The 19,952-nt window shown below is 44.8% G+C and overlaps 1 long non-coding RNA gene across 1 annotated transcript; it reads right to left on the bottom strand.

Moving 5' to 3' along the window:
• Positions 1 to 7,373: 7,373 nt before the first annotated feature.
• Positions 7,374 to 19,686, bottom strand: LOC140492405 (uncharacterized). Its single transcript, XR_011963562.1, has 4 exons — positions 19,625 to 19,686; positions 19,408 to 19,542; positions 18,178 to 18,295; positions 7,374 to 7,399 (listed from the first exon to the last, which is right to left on the bottom strand). It is a non-coding gene; the product is annotated as an uncharacterized lncRNA (long non-coding RNA).
• Between the last annotated feature and the right edge of the window lie 266 nt (positions 19,687 to 19,952).

Raw genomic sequence — 19,952 nt, 5'->3', positions numbered from 1 at the left:
AGAGATAATCCTGATCAAGTTAAAAATCACAGCACACTCCAAAAGCTTGTACTTCCAAATAAACCTATTGGACTATAACATGGTGATGTGTGGTTTTTAAACTTTGTCCACCCCACCACCGGCTCCTCCACATCAGAATCCTGATAGATACCCCACTGAAACTGAAGCGCCTGTCACGTACTTGAGGGAGCCATGGGGGCGTGGGAGGAGGTGTGTGGTTTAACCACAAAGTGCTGAACTGAACTAGACTTTCTAACTGCCGTTGCCATGGAGATAATACTGAGAGACAGTCTCTATTCAAAGTCCCAAACCACAATGGGAGCTGTCCATCGGACAGGCGGGGAGTTACCTGATGCTGCCTGAAGGTGATTTTTATGTACACTCTCCATGTAACTGCCATGTGTCATCAATAAAGACTCAAAGAAGCCCTCTCAGAGTTCCGTGCCTAGTTATTCCTATCCAGCAGGGTTTAGGAATGTGAACGCACAGCAGTCAGTCTTCACAGTGGAGGATATGAAGAACATGGCTGTAATGGATAAGGAGACTAAAGGAGGGTGAGGACCTCGAATAATAACCATTATTGTGAAAGGGTTAGAGCTGGGCAAGTTAATGGAGCTAAAGGTAGACAAGTCTCAGTGCCCTGATGGAATACATCCCAGGATACCAACAGAGTTAGGGGGTGAAATAGCAAATGCACTTAGAGTTGTAGAATCCTACAGCAGAGACAGGCCCTTTGGCCCAAACTGGCCCATGCTGATCAGAATGTCCATCCACGCTAACCCCATTTTCCTGCACTTGGCCCATTTGCTTCTGACCCTTTCCTATCCATGTATTTGTCCAAATGTCTTTTACCTGTTGAGAGTGTTCCTGCCTGAACCACTTCCACTGGCAGCTCATTCCATATCCATACCACCCTCTGTGTAAAACAGTTGCCCCCTCAGCTTCCCTTTTATTCTTTCTCCTCTAACCTTCACCTGATCCAATCAAGCCGTCCAATCCTCGAGTTCCTGGGAAAAAGACTGAGTGCATTCACCTGATCCATGCCTCTCATGGTCTTATACACTTCTAAAAAAGAACTCCCTCAGTGTCCTCTGCTCTAAACATAAAATCCTCACTTGTCCAACCTCTCCCTATAACTCAGACCCTGAAACCTACATTACATTCCTCATATTCCCAGTATTTCCCCGCGGCGCTGGAACCGATGGGACAATGCCAATGGATTACAATCCATGGTCGAGAATGAACTCCTTTACAACAATCCCGTTTTCATAGTGTTTCCCATGGTGCAGGTATCCTTGTGTCTTTCTGGTTGTATGGTTAATTAAAGACTTGTTCTTCTACAAAGCAAAGTTGTGGCTTAATTGTTCCTGGGAAATGTGCCATGATTTTCCAGACTTTCAAAAACAAATGAAATCTCTCTCCACACTCACCACGCTGACATGGACTTGGCTGTGTCTCAGTATTTTTCCAGTCACATTGAGATTTGAAATATTCGCCCACTGACAGAATGCACACCTTTCCTTCCAGATGAAAAGGCCAATGATATTCAGATCGGCACAGATCAAGTAACCATCAGATCGGAACATGAAGTTCAATTTGAATTTCTCATCCACAAATCCACCCTTTCAGTACCATACAACAGAGCACACAAGTTACCACTGTTAATACAGGATGGAAATTCATAAGACAATTGTAGTATTAAACTGTAGTTTCCTTGTTCCCCCAAAGCTTTAAACCTCAGTCTCACAATTTCTCTCTTCTGTGAACTGAGATCCAAACCAATCACCCCACTCCTTTCCTCCACACCCAATTCTCCCACACAGTCTCTCTTCGAATTCAGTTTCCTAGCTCCTGATGAGAACCATCCTGCATACACTGCTTCCTGCACACTCTGGCCAAGACCCATCTGACTAAAATGAGCCAAATTAGAATTCTAATTGCAGGCCCATCGTTGTTCCTTTCCATAACAACCCTGAATCTTCACAAAAGAGTTCTGATAACTTTCTGCAAAACACTGCACCACTGATAGTCTGATCACATGTCAGTGTAGCAAGAGAAGGGCCATTCCCCTGGGTCCTGCTCCCAGAGGGATGAAGCTGCTAAAGATAGATTAATCCCTCACACCCACAGCCTCCTTCCCAGGCACTGACCTATACTGCACATACTCCCACAGTTGCCAGCACTGCACCCATGCACTGGTCTCCCCTCCTACAGCACGTGCTCCCGATCATACAGGAGTCCAGGTGATTGACAGCAGCTGCTGCCCAATAGATCAGAATCCCTACAGTATGGAAACAAGCCCTTCGGCCAAACAAGTCAATACCGAACCTGCAAAGAGTAACTTACACAGACCCATTCCCCCAACTAATGTAACTAATACTATGGGCAATTTAGTATGGCCAATTCACCTGCCCTGCACATCTTTGGATTGTGGGAGGAAACCCCCTCAGACACGGGGCGAATGCGCAAACTCCACACAGTCGCCCGTGGCCGGAATCGAACCCGGGTACCTGGTGCTGTGAGGCTGCAGTGCCAACCACTGAGCCGTCTCTATAGAGTGGAGGGGGCGGGGCTGGAGGACTGGGACAATGGGATTGTAAACGACGAATGAATGTGGAGGACACTGGGGGATGGACAGGTCACTGAGGGACAGGATCAGTGCAGCAGCAGGAGGGGATACTGGACAAACTGAACAATGGGAGAGTCTGACAGGAGAGAAACTACAGGAAGGTTCTGTTTGGAGGCTCAGGCAGGGACAGCTGGGAGACAGTATGGCCTGGTGGCTTGGGCAGGTTTACTAAATCAGCCTCTTCAAAGATGCTGTTACTCAAATCTGAGCCTGATCCTCCTAGTTCAGGGGTAAGGACACTTACACTATTTCCTGGTGGGCAAAGGTACAGGGACTGCCTTTCAAAAGGAACTCCCCTGTGTTGGTGACATTAACAAGACTCAATACAGACTCACTGACAAAATGCTGGTGTACTTGAACTTCATCCAGAATATTAACACCTATAACTGGGCAACGCATACCCCAATGTGCAGAGTTAAATCCTGGATACTAATAACAGCTTTGTTCATGGGAAATCATAGCTCATGAATTTGACTCAGTTTTTTTGAAGTAGTAACAAAGAAGATTGCTGAGGTCAGAGCATGGACTTCAGTAATGTGTTTGACAAGGTTCCTCATGGGAGACTGGTCAGCAAGGTTAGATCGCATGGAGTACAAAACTGGCCCGAAGGTAGAAGGTGCTTTTCAGGCTGGAGGCCTATGACCAGTGGAGTCTCACAAGGATCGGTGCTGGATCCACTACTTTTTGTCATTTATATCCATGATTTGGATGTGAACATAAGAGGTATTGTAAGTAAGTTAGCAGATGACACCAAAATGGGAGATGTAGTAGACAGTGAAAAAAGATTACCTCAGATTACAAGAGGATATGGATCAGATGGTTGATGGATTGAGGAGTTCAGTTTAGAAAAATGCGAGCTGCTGCATTTTGGAAAAGCAAACTTCAGCAGGACTTATACAGTTAATAGTAAGTTCCCGGGGAGTGCTGCTAAACAAAGAGTCCTTGGAGAGCAGGTTCATAGTAGAGTAGCAAGTAGATAGGATCGTGAAGGCGGCAGTTGGTCTGCTTGTCTTTACTGGTCAGAGCATTGAGTATAGGGGTTGGGAGGTCATAGTGCGGCTGTACAGGACATTGCAAAAGTTGCCGAATCAATATTCCATAGAATTCTGTTCTCCTTCCTATCAGATGGATGCTCTTAAACTTTAAAGAGATCAGAAAAGAATTAAAGCATGTTGCCAGGGTTGGATAGGCTGTTTTCCCTGGAGCGTCAGAGGCTGAATGGTGACCTGAAAGAGATTTTTAAAATCAGGCTGGGCATGGATAGGGTAAATAGACAAGATATTTGCCCTGCAGTGGGGGAGTACAGAACTAGGGGACTGGGAGGGACGGTAGGTAGGTAGACAGGGGGTGGGTGGATCGAGAGGGGTGGGACTGAAATGGGTGGAGAAAGAGAGGGGGGATAGAGAAGGGTGGCATAGAGACAGATGAGGACAGAAAGTGGGATTAGAGAGGAGGGGAACAGACAGGGGGAGCAAAGGGGGGGGCCGCGACTGACAGAAAGGGGGAAACAGACTGGGGGGAGGGAGCAGGGGGAACAGGCCGACAGAGGGGGAGAACAGGCCAACGGGTTGAGGGGGGTGTGGCCGATGGGGGGGGGGGAGGGAAGAGTCAGGCCGACAGAGGGGAGGGGGGAACAGGACGACGGGGGGGTCAGACACGAGTGGGGGTAGGCGGGGGGGGGGCGGGTGGAGCAGACAGAGCAAGGGAAGATGGGCAGTTATTTTATAGATCTAAAACTCAACCCTGTTCCTGTTTTCTCCTCCTCACCTTAATTCCCTCTGAAGGGCTCAGAACAACTGTGTAGTTCTTGGAAAGTAGAGTTTCAGGGAGATCAGGTTCTGAACGTGGCATTTAGGACACGAACATTGAATGGAACGTGCTGATCAATAAATGGACTGTGGTTCGATTCCACTGTCTGTGTGGTGTTTGAACATTCTCCCTGTGTGTCTGCGTGGGCTTCCTCTGGGTGCTCTTAATTTCCTCCCACAAATCCAAAGACATGCAGGTTAGCTGGATTAGATTTGAGTAATGGTAGGTTACAGAGTTAGGGTGGAATGCTGTTCCGATGGTTGGTATGGTCTCATGGGCCGAAAGGCCTGCATCCACACTGTAGGGATTCTGTCACTGAGTATCGGGGTAAAGAGGGCACGTTGTGGCTGAGTAGGGCATTGGTGAGGCCAGTTTTAGAATACTGTATTCAATTGTGGTCTCCCTGATTTCAGAAAGGTGTTACCAGAATAGGACTTAACCTCTTAATGACAAGTTCCTGGGAAGTGTTGACAGACGAACAGACCGTGCAGTGTGGGCTGATAGTTCCTTGAAAGTGTCGTTGAATGTAGACAGGTCGGTGAAGGTGGTGTTTGGTATGTTAGCTGTTATTGGGCAGTGCATTGAGTATAGGAGTTGGGAGATCATGTTTCGGTTGCAGAGTTTATTGGCTCGGCCACTTTTGGAATCCTCAGACTGCTTTCAATTCCAGTCTCCCTGCGAAAAGAAAGATGTTGGGAAACTTGCAAGAGTTCAGAAAATTTTTTCGAGGGTGTTGCCAGTATTGGAACATTTGAACCATAGGGAGAGGCTGAATAGGCTGAGGCTATTTCCCTGCAGCACTGGACACTTTAGGTGGCTTTATTGAACTTTATAAAATTATGAGGAGCAATGATAGGGTGACTAGCCATCGTTTCTTTTATTCCCCCAGAGTAGGGGAGTCCAAACAAATGTGAATCTTTTTTCCAAGGTGGAAATGACAAATTCTCGAAGAGAGATGGCATGTTTAAAGGATATGAAAACCGAACCAACTGAAGATGCTGTAAACCAGGAAGAGAAACAGAAGTTTCTGGAAAAGCTCAGCAGGTCTCGCAGCATCTGTGAAAAGAAATTAGAGTTAACGTATTGGAGGAAGGGTGACCAGACCCAAAACTTTAACTGATTTTCTTCACAGATACTGCATGACCTGCTGAGTATTTCCAACAACATCTGTGCAAGTTTAAAGGGAGTTGTTTGGAGTATATACCTGAGAGTAACATTACTTCATCTGGAGTAATGACAGAAGGTTTGGTCCCTTTAAGGAAATACATCATTTCATCAGAGGCATTTCACTGAAAATTGACTGGGATGAACCCTGGTTTGCAGGGATTATCTTTTAAAGAAAAGGCTGAAGACGTTGGGACTCTACTCACTGGATTTGGGAAGAATGAGAGGGGATCTCATTGTAACATGTAGGATTCTTAAGGAGTTTGACAGGGTAAATACTGAGAGGATGTTTCCCATCATGAGGGAGTCTGGAACCAGATTCTGGGATAGTCGTGGAATCAGGGGTCCTGTTTTTGATTCGTCAAGTTTAAGGCAACACCGACACGGGTCAGGGGTTTCAGTAGCAATGGAGCTGGTGTGAGGTGGAGACGAGCAACATTGAAGAGATTGGAATTCCTGGTGTTTGTGATTGTGTAGATGTCTGATCAGAAGGTCACCTTGGGGTCAGATATGACAGCAATATTGTGAAGAGTGTGGTTCTCTCTCAGATATTCCCCAGGGAGAGGGAGGGGCTGAGCAGTAAGGGAAAGTAATTTGCAATAGCAACTGAAGGCAATGGGTTTAACCATTGCAACGTTCCGTTGCAGGAATTTGCAGCCAATTGCGTAGTGGGAGTGTGATGAGCAGTTTGATAACTGAGTAATGGAGAGGGATGATGGGGAGGGAGAGCTGGGCATTGTCAGTGTACATGTGAAACCTAACACGGTGCTTTTGGACGATGTCACCTCCTGGCAGTATGTAGGTGAGAAACAGGAGGGACCAAGGAGAGATCCTTAAGGGACACCAAATACAAGGAATTCATAAAGGAAAGGGAGAGTCGGGGTGGAGTAGGTTTTTGCAACAACGGTGGGGTCAAATATTAGTTTGTAGCAGAATGGGAGAGAAGGACATAACCAGAAAAGACAGACAGGTAGAACAAGGAACAATATCTGTGAATTGGGGAGGGGGAGTGATGAGGAGGAGGAGCAGCCCAACTCCAAAAGCACTATTCCTCCATCAGTGACATCACCCAACTCCACCCTAGTCTCAGCTCATTTACTGAAATACTCGTCCATCCCTGTGTTATCTCCAGACTTCATTATCCAAACACACTCCTGGCCAGCCTCCCACATTCAACTTCCATGTAATCTCAAGAGTATCTAAAACCCTACTGCCCAAGTACTCACTTGTACCAAAACTTGTTGATCCATCAAAAGGCTCCTATTAACAAGCAACAATTTAAAATTCTCTCCCTTGATGTAATTCCTGGCTGTGAACATCCCTGTCTCCCTGCACCACACAACCTGTGAGACCCCAACAACTCATTTTCTTTCAGACTCCCAACGATGTGTTTATTCCTTGCTTCACCTGTCTGGCTGTTTCTCCTGTTGCCAAGGCAACACGCTCTGGAATTCCCACCCTAACCCCCTCAGACCTGCTTTCCTCCTTTAAGGTACTCCTGAAAACCTTCTTATTTGGCAATTCTTTTGATCACCTGACTTAATATCCCCATCTGTGGCCTTATGTTAGAAGTTCTCAATAGTATTTCTGTGGAATTATAAACATGATTTAAAAAAAAACTGTTGTTGATTTGCACACACATGGTCAACTCTTCACTGTCACTGAGTGAATAATCTATAACAGCTCTTACCCAAACACACTGAGCGAGCACCTTCACCACACGAACTGCAGCTGTACAAGAAAGTCAAACATCACCTTCTCCATAGGCAATGGGGCTTTGGCACTGATCACTGGTATCTGTGGAGGGAGAAACACACAGTTGATATTTCAGGGAGTGCAAAATGCATTATAGGGAGGGAAAATGGTACAGAATTTGGGATTTTCAAATTTGTGTTTTACAATGTGCACTAAGTTCTGTAAAACCTCTCATCCCATACCATGAAAATTTCCTCCTCTTCCTGGTCAATATGTCTTTCCTTTCCCCTACCCTTCACCTTCACACATTTCCAATGCCTTGGCCACAACATCCCTGTGCTGCCAATGAAGTTTATCACGTGGTTGAGTATTGTCCCACTCCTCATTCACTCCGATTGGTTGAAGGACCAACTAGCACCTCTCGCCCCCTTTCCCCCACTCTTATTGGTCCTGCGCTGACATCAATAATCCGAGGCTCATTGTGGGCTGGAGCATGCTCAGTGCTTCCTGCTTTTGCTGTTGTTCATCAGGTATGAGAGAGAGGGTCATCCATGTTTCTCCTGATATCAGACAACAGCAACATCTACCTGCATTGTATGGAGCCTTTCACATTGACAAATCTCCGAAAATGCTTCACGCATGATGGAAATGTTGATTAAAGAGAACGATTTTTAGATACATCTTTAAGGCGGAGAGAGGGAGTTATGGAGGATATTCCAAAGGTTTGTGTCATCGGCAGCTCCAATCGTGGAGTGAGAAAGGTGGGCAACAGCTTACAATGGAGACAGTTAGTGGCTAACCATAAGTTAACAACCTCATGTTGTAGCCCCCTACCACGCACACCAGGCCTTGTTGTCACAGCCTGCCATTACAAACTACCTATGGTTAGCCTCTAACTGTCTCCATTAACAGCTAATCACCCTCCCCCAGCCAGATCGTTATCCACTCCTTTACCCAACCGTTCTTCTCACTCTATCCCCACCTATCCTTTACTCCTTTTATCCTCCCCCCACACTAACTTCTGCACATAAACTGACTTTTTTTCTCAGTAACATCTGTCCTGAGGAAGGAACACTGGGTCTGAAACTTTAACTCTGATTTCTCTTCACAGATACTGCCAGACCTGCTGAGCTTTTCCAGAACCTCCTGGTTGTTGTTTCTGATTTACATCTCCCGCAGTTCTTTTGGTTTTAATTTACCGGGAGTTTGTAATTCAGGTCCAACAGCCTCTGTCCCAGTCTCTGCTGTTTCTCCCAACCCCAAACAGTGACACTGCACCTGCACAGCTCATGGACATGTGTCATCTTGCTGGCCACACCCCTCATTCACTCCCATTGGCTGCAGGACCACACAGACTCTCCTCCCATTGGTCTGGAGCTGCCGTCAATTAGCCGGGCCCCATTGTGATGAGAGTGGAGGGCTCATCCCTCTCTCTGCCCTGGGATGAGCTTCATCATTCACAGTGAATGGGGCAGTATCACAGAGCACAGGGCCTGGGGGCTATTCAGCCCATTGGGTCTGGACTCTCTCCCTCTGGAGATGCTGCAAATCTGTCCCAACTCCCCTCCTATTTGTACATAGCCCCCCCAAATCTTTCCTGAAAAAGTAAAATTCTAAGTCTGTTTCAGAATACCTGCTGAATCTGTGTCGGTCAGACTGTTCCAGATGCTCAGAACTTACTGAGTAAAATAGTGTTCACATTTTCACCTTGCATTATTTGCCAATTACTTGAAAGTAGTTACTAAAAATTGTGACAGTGTTCACAATTCCTCTCTCTCTCTGCAAATTCAAGACCTTGGAACCAAATCTGCTTCAGATCGAAATCACTGCTTCACCTTCTCAGCTCCAAGGATAATTATCTGTGCTTCAGCTAGCTCTCCACAAAATAGAGGAATGCATCTTAATTTATTGAGATCAAAGAAACAGACTTCAGTCCAATTCGTCCATGCCAACAAGGAATCCTAAACTAATGGATTCCCATTTACCATCTATTGGCCTGTATCCATCAAAACCCTTCATATTCATGTACCCAATTGGAAGCCTTTGAAATGTTGTGATTTTATCAGCATCCACTACTTCATCTGGTAGCCCCTCCCATACACACGTCACACTCAGCTTGAAAACGTTGCCATTTAGATCCCTTTTAAATGTTTCCCCTCTCAACTTAAACCCAGGTGCTCTAGTTTTGGACCCACCTAACCTGAGGAAATAGGACCCGGCTGCCCACCTTATTCACACCCCTCGTGATTTTATAAATCTCCGTGAAGTCACCTCTCCGTCTTTGACTCTCCAGAGAAAATAGCCCTAGCCTATTCAGCCTCTGTTGTGGTTCTGTTTGCCGAGCTGGGAATTTGTCTTGCAATCGTTTCGTCCCCTGTCTAGGTGACATCCTCAGTGCTTGGGAGCCTCCTGTGAAGCGCTTCTGTGCTGTTTCCTCCGGCATTTATAGTGGCCTGTCTCTGCCGCTTCCGGTTGTCAGTTCGAGCTGTCTGCTGTAGTGGCCGGTATATTGGGTCCAGGTCGATGTGTTTGTTGATAGAGTCTTTGGATGAGTGCCATGCCTCTAGGAATTCCGTGGCTGTTCTCTGTTTGGCTTGCCCTATAATGGTAGTGTTGTCCCAGTCGAATTCATGTTGCTTGTCGTCTGTGTGTGTGGCTACTAAGGATAGCTGGTCATGTCATTTCGTGGCGAGTTGATGTTCGTGTATACGGATCGTTAACTGTCTTCCTGTTTGTCCGATGTAGTGTTTTGTGCAGTCCTTGCATGGGATTTTGTACACTACATTAGTTTTTCTCATGTTGGGTATCGGGTCCTTCGTTCTGGTGAGTTGTTGTCTGAGCGTGGCTGTTGGTTTGTGTGCTGTTATGAGTCCTAGTGGTCGCAGTAGTCTGACTGTCAGTTCGAAAATGCTCCTGATATATGGTAGTGTGGCTAGTCCTTTGGGTTGCGGCATGTCCTTTTTCCGTTGTCTCTCCCTCAGGCATCTGTTGATGAAATTGCGAGGGTATCCGTTTTTGGCGAATACCTTGTACAGGTGTTCCTCTTCCTCTTTTTGCAGTTCTGGTGTGCTGCAATGTGTTATGGCCCTTTTGAACAGTGTCCTGATGCAACTTCGTTTGTGTGTGTTGGGGTGGTTGCTTTCATAGTTTAGGTCTTGGTCTGTGTGTGTGTCTTTCCTGTAAACCTTTGTGATGAATTCTCCGTTCGGTGTTCTCTGTACTATCACGTCTAGGAATGGGAGTTGGTTGTCCTTTTCTTGCTCTCTAGTGAATCGGATTCCTGTGAGTGTGGCGTTGATGATCTGGTGTGTGTTCTCTATTTCCGTGTTTTTATTTATTACAAAGGTGTCATCCACGTATCTGACCCAGAGTTTGGGTTGTACTTGTGGTAAGACTGTTTGTTCTAACCTTTGCATTACTGCTTCTGCTCTGAGTCCAGAGATCGGTGAGCCCATGGGTGTTCCGTTGATTTGTTCGAATATTTGGTTGTTGAATGTGAAGTGTGTTGTGAGGCACAAGTCCAGTAGTTTAAGCATGCCGTCTTTGTTGATAGGTTCAACGTCCTGTTGTTTGTTATGTCTGTCCAGCAGGTTGGTATTGGCTACTGGTGGAAATTAGAAATAAGAATTGGTCATCACTTTGATATGACTGCACTACAGGCCCTCAATAGTCAGCGGGAAATTGAGCAGTAAATATTTCAGGCAATCTCAGATATCTGTAAGAAGGATAGGGTTGTAATGGTCGCGGATTTTAATTTTCCAAACCTAGATTTGGACTACCAGAGTGTTTGGAGGTTGGATGGGAGGGATTTGTTAGTCACGGTCAAGAAAATTGTTCCAGTCAGAATGGAAATGGTCAGACTGCAGGGAGGGGTACAACCGGACCTCCCCTTGGGAAACAAGTAAGGGAAAGGGACAGAGGTGTTAGTGGGGGAACACTTTGGAAAAGTCACAACAATCGTATTAGTTTGAAAATAGTGATGGAAAAGAACATGGCTGGTCCACAAGTTAATGATCAAAACTGGCCTTGCCTGAATCCAGAAGATATGAGTCAAGAGCTTTTAACAATTGCTTGTGGAGGCTATTTGCAGGTAAAGGGACGTCAGGCAGGTGGGAGGCATTCAAAAGAGAGATAAAATGAGAGTTCAGTGCCAGCATATTCCTGTTAGTGTGAAGGATAATGCTGATGCAAGTAAGAAACACTGGATGACTGGTGATATACAGGTTCTGGTCCAGAAAAAGGGGCCAGGTGTCACGTATAGCCAGCTGGATTAAGGGAATCCCTTCAAGAACACTACGGGTGAAGTAATACACTCAAGTGAGAGATCACGTGGGGCCAAAGAGGACCACAGAAAGCTCTGGCAGATCAAACTGAGGAAAATACAAGCATATTAACAACAGAACATTAAACACGGATTGAATCTGGTTTAATGGGGCCAACCAAGTGTGGAACCAGAAGAGATGGCTGAGATCCTAAATGAAAATTTCACTTTTCAAGTTACTGTGAGGAAAAACTGGGCAACTCAGGGAAATAAACAGTGATGTCTTCAAAAGAGTCCGCATAATAGAACAGGAGGTGCTGGAGGTTTTTAAATGCATAAATGGTAGACATATCCCTGGGAACTAATCAAGTATATCCCTGGATATTGTGGGAAACTCAGGAAGAAATTGTGGGGTCCCATAAAGAGATTTGTCTATCACTGACAGCCACAGGTGATGAGCTGGAAGCCTGGAGGGTGGCTGATGTTTTGCCAGTCCTCAGGAAAGGCTGTGAGGAAAAGCCAGGGACATCAACGCCAATTAGCTTGATGTCAGTGATGCATACATTGTTGGAAGCGATTCCACTGAACAGGAATTACATGCATTTGCAAAGGCAAGGATTGTTTAGGGACAGATAGCACAGTTTTAGAATGCTGCGTAGAATTCTGATCCTCGCGATTTAAGAAGCATTTACTGATGCTGTAAATGGAGCAAAGATTGACGAAGACGTTACTGATACTGGAGGGTTTGACAAAATCCGAGAGGCTGGATAAGCTGGAAAGCAACATTGCGCGGGATGGTGTCGTTGGGGGGGGGGGGGTGGGGGGGAGTGAGGGTGAGATACATTTGGCACATAAGTTTAAGGAGAATGCAAAATAATTTTCTACAGCACACAAGGACAAAAAAGCAACTGGACAGACAAAAGGGTCCCTGAAAGATCAGTGAGGCCATCCAAATATGGAACCACAGGAGATGGGCGAGACTCTAAATGAATATTTCATGTCAGAACATACTGTGGACAAAGACTAGGAAACAAAGGGAAAGATACAGTGATGTCTTGTACAAAGTCCCCATTACAGAATACCTAGTACTGGAGGTCTTAAAACACAAAGGTAGAGAAAGCCCCAGGTCCTGAACAAGTGTATCCCAGTACATTTTGGCAAAGTAGTGTTGGGAACGTTAACAGAAATACATGTATCATCGTTCTTTGTATTTCCACTGGGCGTAGTTGGCTGAGAGGTGACCTCATAAAGGTTTATAAAACAATGATGGTTAAAGGTAAGTTGATTAGCCAACTTCTTTACCCCAGGGTAGTGGAGTCCATAACTAGAAGGGATTGAACTACAGAAGAAGGAGGTGTTAGCAATTCTGCAAAGTGTAAAGCTAGCTAACTCCCCTGGGCTTATTCGGATTTATCCTCATATTCTCTGGGAAGCCAGGGAGGCGACTGATACATCTTTGGGTTTGATCTTTATGTTGTTATTGTCTACAGAGATAGTGCCAGAAGGATGGAGGATAGCAAATATTGTCCCCTTGTCCAAGAAGGGAAATAGAGAAAACGCTGGTAATTATAGAGCTGTGAGCATTACTTTGATTCTGGGTAAAGTGTTGGAAAGGCTTATAACAGATAGGAATTATAACCATCTGGAGATGAATACATTGATGAGGGATAGTCAACATGGTTTTCTGAAGGATAGGTCGTGCATCGCAAACCTGAGTTCTTTGAGAAGGTGACCAAAGAAGTGGATGAGGGTAAAGCAGTTGATGTGGTGTTTTTGGATTTGTTAAGGTTCCCCACGGTAAGCTATCGCAGACAATACAGAGATCAATACCTACACAATTGTTGAAAATCAAACAACACCAGGTTATAGTCCAACAGGTTTAACTGGAAGCACACTAGCTTTCGGAGCGACGCTTCTTCATCAGGTGATTGTAATTGGAACAATCACCTGATGAAGGAGCGGCACTCCGAAAGCTCGTGTGCTTCCAGTTAAACCTGTTGGACTATAACCTGGTGTTGTTTGATTTTTTACATTGTACACCCCAGTCCAACACCGGCATCTCCAAATCAGAACAAAATTATTGGTAATTTTGCAGTTTGGGTCAGAACGTGGCTCAATGAAAGAAGACAGAGAGTAGTGGTTGATGGGAAATATTCATCCTGGAATTCAGTTACTAGTGGGGTAACGCCAAGATCTTGTTTTGGATCCACTGTTGCTTGTCATTGATATAAATGGCCTGGATGAAGGCATTGAAGGATGGGTTAGTAAAGGTTGGTAGAGGTGCGAATAGTGATGCAGGATGTTGTAGGTTAGAGAGATGCATAGATAAGCTGCACAGCTGGACTGAAATTTCACAAAAGGAGTTTAATACAGAAAAGTGTAAGGTGATTCACTTTGGAAGGAGTAACTGGAACACAGAGTACTGGGCTAATGGTAAGTTTCTTGGTAGTGTAGATAAACAGAGAGATCTCTATGTCCACGTACACTGATCCCTGAAAATTGCCACTCAAGTTGATAAGTTCGTTCAGAAGGCATTTGGTGTGTTAGCTTTTATTAGGAGAGGGAGTGAGTTTCGGAACAATGAGATCATGCCACAGCTGTACAAAACTCACGGGTGGCCACACCTGGGGTATTGTGTACAGTTCAGGTCACTACATTACAGGAAGGATATGTAAGCTTTGGAAAGGATTCAGAGGAGATTTACTGGGATGTTACTTGTTCTGGAGGGAAGATATTACAAGAAAAGGCTGAGGGACTTGAAGCTGTTTTCGTTCGAGAGAAGATGTTTGAGGCGAATTAATTGAGACATCTAAGATAATCTAAGATGGGTTGAGAGCCTTTTCCCCTGGAAGGCAATGCCGAGCAGAGGCTTTAAATTGAAGGGTGATAGATGAAGGACAGATGTCAGAGGTAGCCTCTTAACTCAGAGTAGTCGGGGCGTGGAATGCACAGCCTGCAACAGTATTTGACTCACCAACTTTAAGAGCATTTAAATGGTCACTGGATAGGCATATGGATGAGACTGGAATAGCGTCAGTTAGTTGGGCTTCAGATTGGTTCCAGAAATTAACACAAAATTGAGGGCCGAAGGGCCTGCAGTGCATTGTCATGTTTTATGTTCTAGAGGACATAAATATGAAATGAAAGAGAAAGACTTCAAAGAAATTGGAGGAGAACATTTTTCACACAGAGGATGGTGCAGGTACGGAATGAGCTTCCAGGGGAAGTGGTAGAGAAAAGTACAATGAGAACATGTAAAAGACATTTGGGCAATTACATGGAGAGGAGAAGGTTTGAAGGAATATGGGTCAAATGCAAGGAAACGCATCTCATTCAGGGACTCTGGTCTGCATGGACTGGTTGGATCAAAGGAACCGTTTCTGTGGTGCATGACTCTATCCAGTTAAAGAGGAGGAGATTACCGAGATAAGGCATGTTGTAGACACGGAGATAGGGAAATGGTAGTTTGGAATGCAGTACGTTTCAAATATGTGGAGGGACCATCAGGAAGGAAGGAGGTTACAGGGACAGGAACGGTTATAGGAATTACAAATTATTGAAGACACTGGACCACAAGACATGCCATAGATACAGTTGTGCAGAGTAGTGAGTCTTCGTACAACAAAACTTAAAGTTGGGGTGGTGATTGAGCATGTGTTGTGGCTGTACTGTGCCTCCACTCCAACACTATCTATGTCATGTCTTGTTAGCCATTGTTTGGAGCCTTCTTGTTGTTCTTTGTTCTGTGCACTGTAGGTGAAATTACCTCACTACTGGATTTGTTGAAGGTTCCAGATCTCCCTGCCCTTGGTCTCTCTGGTTGACCAAACATCATCAATGTTGTGATGGACGAGACACCCAGCAGTTGGGAAGTCTATTGTGTCAGGACCTTCCTAAGTACCAAGAGGAGACAGAGGAATAGACAAAATTGGAAATTAGACTGATGTAGTGAGGGTTACACATAGAGAATGACAATGAGCCCCACAGAGATCTGGAAAATGGAGCGATATCAATTAAGAGCCCAAGATTGCTGGAAGATGTCCGCATCACACAACTGAGTCGGAAGAATGGGTTTAGCTTCATGGTGCCCTGGTATCAGTGCTCTGGGATGAGCAACCTGTGGGCAGGAAAGTGATGCCCTTGTGGCAACATTGCTACACAATGTATCCAAAATCTCAGCTAATCTTCAGGGGAGGCAGATTTGAATTCCACCATCTGAAATGGAGACATTTGAAATCAATATTTTTAAAAATAATAATAATCCATAAATAAGTATAAAACCATTGCTGATGTACAAAATATCCAAACATTTGTCCTTTTAGAAAAACATCTGCCCATCCTCTCATGGTCTGCACGACATACTCACAGCAAAGTGTTTGCCTCTCAATTACCCTCGGAAATGGCTGAGCAAGTTACTCAGCTCAAGGTCAGTTCGGGTTGGGCAAGAAAGGCTGGTCAGCCAGAGACACCCACATCCCATACCTGATTTAATAAATAATCCATTAGGATGGTCCCACTGGAACTGTGCTGGGACCAGTGTCCTGGCCAATAATGTTGGTAGGTTTATGGACAGGGCATTAAACTGACCCAGAGGATGCAGAGTTCAGGTGAAAGGAGCTTTCCAAATCCAAAGAGAAAAGGTGATGCATCGGAACAGCATGGGAATGTGGCTGAAGACAAGCAGAAAGGGACAGGATGTGACAAGGTTTAACTCAAGTCGCACAACAGTGAATCGGTTTTTGACAGGAAGTTGTGGGAAAGAGCAATTTTTTTTTGGAATGGACAAAGTCTCATCAATAAGGGAGATGGATTTGTGACCCAAAGTTAAAAGAGATTTAGACACCAGGGAGACATGGTTTACGGGCGAACAAAAGATGGAACATAAATATTCAATGATCCACAACCTTGCAGAAACTCAGGCGAAATGGGCAATACTAACAATAATGGATAACAACGGCATTACAGAGAAATAATTTGGCCTCAGATCATGAAGTAGAGTCAGCCAGTAGTCAAATTCTGGCCAGTACTGGCCAAGGACACAAGCAACAGAACAGTTTTGGCCACAGAACAGCATTTCATTGCTCATCACTGCATTGCACAGGAATTCATTGGAATTTTTTAAACAAATGTATTGTGATAATTTTGGGAAAGTTCAATATTCGCATCATCTAGGACAATCACACAGATAAGTGTGATATTGGAAGGGGAGTAAAGAGATTTTTTTCAGTGTTTCTTTGAATAACACACTGTGCAACTGGCTAGGGATGTAACTATCTCAGATAAATAGTTGTGTGATGAAACTTAGTGAATGAGTCAGGTCACCTGGAGAGATCCTCTGGGAAATTGCAATAAAGTGCAATTTAAATTAATTTAAAGCATTTCAGTGAATCACAGAAAGGCCAAGCTACAACTAGAAACAAAAATAGCCAATCACATAAGTTTGACAGTAGAACTGACCAAGTTTAACAGGCTCAACGGACTGAAATATGTGTCTGTAAACGAACAGTGGAAAACATTTGAAAGAACAATGTAAAACACTCAACAAAAGAACATTTCATTGAAACAGACAAATCCTCAGCAAGAAATTCCCACCGGTCCCTCACTCAGAACAAAATGGATCATATTACATTAGGAGGTGGAGAAGGTCACCAAAAAGTACTTAAAATCCAAAAGTGAGATTGTGTTTTAGGAGTAAGTTTTAAAGAGATTGCAAAGAATCTGCTAGCAGGGGGAGGGCTGTGGGAAGGGGAATCATTGTCAGCGTTTAATGACACGACAGGATCAGGGAGAGACGAATGTGATGAGAGTGTTACAGAGAGTCATCAGGGCCTGAACAGTGTTACAAAGTCAGTACGGATTGCTGCAGCTGGAGGGGTTTGCAGCAATGTGGAGGGACATATGAAGGAGAGGATCAACCAGTTGCTAATCAAAAAAACAACACTTCAGTGACTACAGAGTTAGTCAGACACAGTATTGACCATCCTCAGGCCACAGGATTATTCACGAACAGCATTGACTGTCCTCAGCCACTATAATATTCACACATAGTACTGACGAACCACAGTTCCCAGGATTATTCACACACAGTATTGACCATACTCAAGAGAGAATTATTCAAACACAGTATTGACCATCTTCACTCAGTAAGATTAATTCACACACAGTATAAAGTATCCTGAGCCTACAGGATTATTTACACACAGTATTGAAGTTCTCAGGCCGCAGGATTTTTCACCCACTTTATTGACCATTCTCAGACCATAGGATTATTTACAAACAGCATTGACTGTCCTCAGGCCACAGTAATATTCACACACAGTATTGTGCATTCTCAGTTCCCAGGATTATTCGCACACAGTATTGACCATCCTCAGGAAAGAATCATTCAAACACAATATTGGCCATTCTCAGGATACAGGATTATTTACACACAGTACTGAAATTCTCAGGCCGCAGGAATTTTCAAAATCTATGTTCACAATCCTCAGGCCAAAGGATAACTAACACTCAGCATTGACTATCCTCAGGCCACAGGGGTATTCACACATCATTGGGGCAATCACAGGCGACACAGTATTGATATTCTCAGGCCACATGAGTATTCACACACTGTACTCACCATTCTCAGGTCCCAGGATTATTCACACACAGTCTTGACTATCCTCAGGTCTCAGGATTATTCACACACTGTATTGACTCTTCTCAGGTCTGCCGGCAACAGGAGTAGATCTGTTAACCTGAATGGCATTTAAATGGTCATTGGATAGTCATATGGACGAGAATGGAATAATGTCAGCTACTTGGGCTTCAAATTTGTTCCACAGCTTGGCGCAACATCGAGAGTCAAAGAGCCTGGACTGCGCTGCCACATTCTATGTTCTAGAGGGAATAAATATGAAAGGAGCGAAGAAAGACGTAAATGGATTGGAGGAGAACATTTTCCACACATAGGATGATGCAGGTATGGAATGAGCTTCCAGAGGAAGTGGTAGAGCAAAGTACGATAACGACATGCAAAAGACATTTGGGCAGGTACATGGAGAGGGGAAGCTTTGAAGGGATTTGGGTCAAATGCAGGGAAACTCGAATCGTTCAGGGTCTCTGGTCATTATGGACTATTTGAATCAAAGGAACGGTTTCCGTGCTGTATGACTCTGTCTCCAGTGATTGGAGGAGGAGATTACTTAGATAAGGCATGTTGTAGACACTGAAGCAAGTTACAGCGACAGGGATGGTAGTCTGGAATGCAGTACATTTCAAATATGTGGAGGGACGATTGGGATAGGAGGAGGTTACAGAGATAGGATCTGTTATAGGAGTTACAAATTATTGAAGACACTGGTCCACAAGACATGCCGTAGATGTAGCGTTGGAGATTAGCAAGTCTTAGTACAACTGAACTTAAAGCCAGGGTGGTGATTGTGCATGAGGTGGGGATATTCTGTACTCCCCCTCCAGAACTGTATCGATGTCATGTCTTGTTAACAGAGGTTTGGAGCCTTCTCATTGCTTTCTGCTCGGTTGTCGAGACTGGATGAAGTTAGCAATACTGAGGGTTGCAGAGTTAGCAAGGACTCTTTAGACTGGTCACGGTTACAAGCCTCTCGTGGGAAGCCTGCTTTCCCCTCTGTTGTCCAGATGCTCACCAAGGCAGCACAGGCCTGGATTGAAAACTGGGAACTCTCGATGCTGTCTCAGTGCAAGAAAACTTACAGTGGGGGTGGTGATTGAGCCTGAGGTGTGTCTGTACTGTGCTCTCCCTCCAGCACTGTATCTGTGTCATGTCTTGTTAGCCGATGTTTGGAGATATCTCATTGCTCTCTGCTCTGTGCACTGTGAGTGATCTTACCTCACTGCAGGATTTATTGAATGCTCCAGATCTCCCTGCCCTTTGTCGCTCTGGCTGACCAACCATCTTCAATGAGGTGATGGATGAGACACCCAGCAGTTGGGAAGACTATTGAGTCGGGAACTTCCTAAATACCTACAGGAGACAGAGAAATAGACAGTCTCTGAAATTAGGGTGATGGAAACACATGCAGAATGGTAATAATTGCCATACTGACCTGAAAAATCCCAATCTCCATCTCTGGTCTGTGCTGCTTCATCTCTCTGGAGAGATGGATTCTGTTGGCTCAGCTTCTGGAGTAGCTGGAAGAGTGAGAGACACTGACAGAGGCAGCAATTAAACCCTCACAGTGAGGAATACCAAATGGAGAGATACTGAGTGATATCAGCAGAGCGCAGGAAGATTTCGTAACAAACCATTGTGTAGAAAGAAGGGGTTTTGATTTATTTTGCTTCTGGTGTCAGTGCTCAGGGATGGGAAACCTGTGAGAAGGTGAAGTGATGGCCTGGTGGTATTATCGCTGTGCTATTTATCCAGAAACTCAG

Source organism: Chiloscyllium punctatum, chromosome 21, assembly GCF_047496795.1.
Source record: "Chiloscyllium punctatum isolate Juve2018m chromosome 21, sChiPun1.3, whole genome shotgun sequence".
NCBI lineage: Eukaryota > Metazoa > Chordata > Chondrichthyes > Orectolobiformes > Hemiscylliidae > Chiloscyllium > Chiloscyllium punctatum.
The sequence above is the reverse complement of the archived record's forward strand: the minus strand, read 5'-3'. Positions and strand labels throughout refer to the sequence as shown.